Source organism: Phocoena phocoena, chromosome 4 (genome assembly GCF_963924675.1).
Source record: "Phocoena phocoena chromosome 4, mPhoPho1.1, whole genome shotgun sequence".
Lineage (NCBI taxonomy): Eukaryota > Metazoa > Chordata > Mammalia > Artiodactyla > Phocoenidae > Phocoena > Phocoena phocoena.
Window position 1 is genome coordinate 28,165,591 of NC_089222.1, and position 6,000 is coordinate 28,171,590.

Consider the following 6,000-nt stretch of genomic DNA (forward strand, 5'->3'; position numbering starts at 1 on the left):
CCATATATCCATCCAACTATCTAGAGTGGCAAATGGTACAGCATAGTGCAAAAGTGGCATATGTTAACAATTGCTGAAGCTAAGTGAAGACAGATTTGAACATTTTTATTACAAAAACAAAAAACTTGAAGGAAAACAAGTACATAATTCTGGACCCCAGAAGTGAAATAATACCTCTGGGGTCCAGGCCTGGAAATCTGTACTTTTAACACAGTCCCACGTGATCCTTTTGATCAGGCATGTTTGGACTGATATAGTGTAAAGAAAAATAACAGTTCTCAACCATGCCAGGCAGAAATTAGCATTCAAATGTGATTCCAGCGATTGAAAAACACCTTGAAAAAATAAACCAATTTTGAAAAAATTTAAAATCTATAAGAATGTTTTTTAAAGTAACTAATATTAATGAATTTAAAGTAAAATACACCTACACATTGCCTAACAAGCTGCAAGTGCTCATGGAATTTGTTTAGTCCTCCCTCCTTTGAGCCACTGGTTTCTTTTTTTTCACCACTCTAAATTCTCTCCCCGTTCTTAAAAATTTTACAATATAGTTTTGTTTTTTTTTAACATCTTTATTGGGGTATAATTGCTTTACAATGGTGTGTTAGTTTCTGCTTTATAACAAAGTGAATCAGTTATACATATACATATGTTCCCATATCTCTTCCCTCTTGCGTCCCCCTCCCTCCCACCTTGCCTATCCCACCCCTCCAGGAGGTCACAAAGCACGGAGCTGATAGCCCTGTGTTATGCGGCTGCTTCCCACTAGCTATCTACCTTACGTTTGGTAGTGTATATATGTCCATGCCTCTCTCTCGCTTTGTCACAGCTCACCCCTCCCCCTCCCCATATCCTCAAGTCCGTTCTCCAGTAGGTCTGTCTTTATTCCTGTCTTACCCCTAGGTTCTTCATGAAATTTTTTTCCCTTAAATTCCATATATATGTGTTAGCATACGGTATTTGTCTTTCTCTTTCTGATTTACTTCACTCTGTATGACAGACTCTAGGTCTATCCACCTCATTACAAATAGCTCAATTTCGTTTCTTTTTATGGCTGAGTAATATTCCATTGTATATATGTGCCACATCTTCTTTATCCATTCACCTGATGATGGGCACTTAGGTTGTTTCCATCTCCGGGCTATTGTAAATAGAGCTGCAATGAACATTTTGGTACATGACTCTTTTTGGATTTTGGTTTTTTCAGGGCATATGCCCAGTAGTGGGATTGCTGGGTCATATGGTAATTCTATTTGTAGTTTTTTAAGGAACCTCCATACTGTTCTCCACAGTGGCTGTACCAGTTCACATTCCCACCAGTAGTGCAAGGGTGTTCCCTTTTCTCCACACCCTCTCCAGCATTTATTGTTTCTAGATTTTTTGATGATGGCCATTCTGACTGGTGTGAGATGATATCTCATTGTAGTTTTGATTTGCATTTCTCTAATGATTAATGATGTTGAGCATTCTTTCTTGTGTTTGTTGGCAGTCTGTATATCTTCTTTGGAGAAATGTCTATTTAGGTCTTCTGCCCATTTTTGGATTGGGTTGTTTGTTTTTCTGTTATTGAGCTGCATGAGCTGCTTGTAAATTTTGGAAATTAATCCTTTGTCAGTTGCTTCATTTGCAAATATTTTCTCCCATTCTGAGGGTTGTCTTTTGTTCTTGTTTATGGTTTCCTTTCCTGTGCAAAAGCTTTGAAGTTTCATTAGGTCCCATTTGTTTATTTTTGTTTTTATTTCCATTTCTCTAGGAGGTGGGTCAAAAAGGATCTTGCTGTGATTTATGTCATAGAGTGTTCTGCCTATGTTTTCCTCTAAGAGTTTGATAGTTTCTGGCCTTACATTTAGGTCTTTAATCTATTTTGAGCTTATTTCTGTGTATGGTGTTAGGGAGTGATCGAATCTCATACTTTTACATGTACCTGTCCAGTTTTCCCAGCACCATTTATTGAAGAGGCTGTCCTTTCTCCACTGTACATTCCTGCGTCCTTTATCAAAGATAAGGTGACCATATGTGCGTGGGTTTATCTCTGGGCTTTCTATCCTGTTCCATTGAGCTATCTTTCTGTTTTTGAGCCAGTACCATACTGTCTTGATTACTGTAGCTTTGTAGTATAGTCTGAAGTCAGGGAGCCTGATTCCTCCAGCTCTGTTTTTTGTTCTCAAGATTGCTTTGGCTATTCGGGGTCTTTTGTGTTTCCATACAAATTGTGAAATTTTTTGTTCTAGTTCTGTGAAAAATGCCAGTGGTAGTTTGATAGCGATTGCATTGAATCTTTACAATATAGTTTTATCAACAAATGTTATATAAGGCAGGATAATGTCCTGTTGGTACAGTCGTGAATGTTCTAAATTAATCTTCCCTTAACATTCAGTGGATTGTTTCAGATTTCTCATTCACTCAGCAAGGCCAGAAAGTGCCATACGTTGAAGAAAGACTGACTTTTGGCTTTCTATCAAAGGGAAATCAGATAGAAAACTGAGCTGTGTCTCCGTAACAGGTTAGCATCACATGGTCTAGAGAACTCAATTGCAGAGGCCTTCGCATTTTCAAGGCTTGGGCTACATACAGGGGAATCTAAGCCAACTGAAGCATAAATAAGAGGGAAAGAAGACATGGGCGAGATAGCATGAGGTTGGGGAATCTGTGGTTTGCCGCTGTGCAAGGCAGCCCTGGTATCTTAAACGGCATCCCACAGCAAGAGAGCATTTACCCGGATACCACTTGCTGCAACAAGCATTGCAGCTGTGTTATATGCTCATGCTTCAATTTCACCTTTGTAAGTAGTGACACACTCGCAAAGTGCAATAAAACCGCAAGTCCTTGAACCATACCATGGATATTCAATCACAAAACTGAAAATGACAATCAGCTTTTTGCAGTTGAGTATTTACTAGAATCTGTCCTGGTCTCTTGGCAAGAGAGACTCTGGGCACATGAGAATCTTGCCGTTCTTTAGGCACATGGCTTGGAAACCTGCATGTGAAATCTCAAACCTTGGGCTCTGCCTGTTTCCAGTGCCTTCAGCTGTGAGAGGAGAGAAGAGAAAGCAAGAGGTCCCTGTCCATATAATTCCTTCAGCTCCTTAGCAGGGGCAGGAAATACAGCTAGTTCTTGCAAAGTCCCAGTCCATCTACCACAGTTCCCTATTTGGGTATTCAAATGTAGTATTAGAAAAAATGCTGCCAGTCATTTAACGTGTATTACTGAGCATCTATGTGTAAGACTTTATGCTGGGTTCCAAGCTGATACCAAGAGATGGGCTAGGACCTGGGACCCTCGTCTCCTCGAGCAACATAATACAAAGAAACTATAAGGGACTGAAAATAACTACACGCATGCACAGTGGGGCAATTATGAGCAATAAGATACAAAAAGGCCACAAACCAACTGCCATTTCTGAGGTGCCGAGAGTAAAAGCAGGGTCCTGTGCGTGATCCCTGCACACAGCACCACCAAGGGGGTAGGAAGAGCACCTAAGCTACACCTCCTGCCCAACCCACTGACCCGTCCCTACCCTCACCCCATTTAAGGAACCAGCTTAGCCCCTGCCTCAGGGAGTGAGCAAGGCCACCTGCTTCTTATTCTCGCTCCCTCCTGCTGCAGTACGAGCCCCAGTAAAGCCTTGCCTGAATTTCTTGTCTGGCCTCTTACCAATTTCTATTGATTAAAGAGTCCAAGGACTTGGGTCGGTAACAATTCTAGCAGATATGATTTTATAAGCATTGTTTGTAAGGAGTTGCAAATTGGAAAAACTAGGAAAAAGAAAATGGAGACACTGCTGGAGGGCTTTCCATATTTGTAGCCAAATGAAAGACAATGAGTAAAGCATAGCTTAAGTGTTTGCTTATATTTTTAAGATGAATGGATTTATTTAGTAATAGACTTTAAAATGAGCAGAAAATTTAAAGATATCATCTCTTTGCCACTTATTTCAAATATACTGTGAAACTAATAAATGTATTTGTTTAAATGTAAGGTACCAATGACTATACCTTAACTTATTCAAACTATTCTTCCATTTTTACTGTTTACACCTTTTTGGTATTATGAACAATGCTATATAATTTCCATTTACATAAATATTTGCACATACCTCTGCCATTCTCTTATGATAAAACAATTTAAGAAGGATTCTATAGGTGGATGTTTCTTATAATTTAGGGAACATTTTGCTATTTTCTTTCTAGCAGACTTCTTCAATTTAAACCTAAATCATATCTGAGTGACCATCTCAATATTAAATATTATCTTCCTTTAAACTTTTCCCATATGCTAAGGGAAAATTTCCTTTTGTATTACCATGCCATTAAATATAATTCTTAATTCCTTAAATATTAAGAAGAATAATGTGCTTTTTGAAAGAGAAAGTTTAACTGATACAGTGGCTTAATAGATTTTAAAGAATCACTAACGCAAAACTATTACAGAATAGTAGGTACTCAGGAACTTTTACTTATATTCAAAAGGATTGTTGATTCTTCCTTTTATAAGTGACCCTTTAAATACCTATTGCTAATTCAAACATATAAAACTCTATTCATTTCTTCAAATGAAGCAAGATAAAGACATGGAAATTTAATGGCTGCCTAGGGAAACAGCCCCTCAAATTGGGGGTTTAAAAGCAAAAGATACATTGTGTTTCTAATTTAGCTTGCCTGTGGATTCTGGATTGAATATTATAATAGCTAGGTAACTACTTTTTTGAAAGAGAGAAATTTTAAATTAACACACGTTTAGGGGTAGGCTCCTTGAAATCACTGCTGAAGAACAAACTAGTTCAAATCAGATTTGACAGGGGTATCCAGAAATATAGCCTCTGATCCCACCCAAATCTTACACATTTAGGGTTTAACTAGATTTTTGCAGTAAATTCACTAGAGGTATTACGTGTTCTTTTGCTCACTTTTCTTTTTACATTTCTTAGCTTTATATTGATGGATGAAAAAGACTGGATGTCCAAAAACTGATTATTATTTTTGTGGCCAATGTATCAAATCAGATCTCCCATTATTGATGATCCCTTTCTATCTTTAACTTGTATTCAACAAAAATACTTTAAAACACCTTCATAGGCAGTTTACAAATATTAACTTCATAGAAAGCTTTATAGAAGAGATACTATAATAGAGGTGGAAACTGAGGCACAGAGAAGTTATTAAAAGGCTATTCTCCAAGGCTGTACAGTTAGCAAGAAGTTGTGGCAGCATTGACTGGTGATCCAGTTTCCCTGTGCCTTCCTTTTATCCAGTGCAGCTGTCTACCTTTTGGCCAAACCAGAACTCTTCAATATTTGCCTTTGAGGTAGGGGAGAGTTGAAAATAGAAAAAACACAGTTGACCCTGAACCACAGGGGTTAAGGGTGCTGACCCTCAGCAGTCTAAAATCCACCTATAACTTTTCAGTTGGTCCTCTCATCCCTGGTTCACATCCGTGGATTCAACTAACTTCAGATCATGTGGTACTACAGTTCCTATTTAGGAAAAAATATCTGCATATAAGTGGACCCTCGCTGTTCAAACCTGTGTTGTTCAAGGGTCAACTGTACGTACAATTTAATGAGCTACTTTTTGTCTTTGTAAGGCACAGCAATTCTGGTGATAGACTTGGTAAAATCAAAAAGCAAAAACAACTAGTTCAAATATGCTACTCTTTGAATATGAAATTCATTTTATAATTGGGTGGGTCTGGTTTTTGAAATGGTTTTACAGTAATGGTGACAGATTTATATTAATCTCTCTACCGTGGCTCAGCAAAAGTTTTGTGGATTATAGACTAATTCATATGTGACGTTACCATGGATAATAAAAACGTCAGCTGTAAATTTTAAACTGAATCAGTTTATGTATTTTAGCAAGCGTAATGAGGTAGGTGAAAAATTCATTTCACAAAAAATTCTGCAGCAAGATTTCTTATAATACAAACAGAGCTAAGGAAGATGTTTTTCATGGGTTTCCCCACCCTTGTCCCTGAGAAACTGGCCCAAAAGGAGAT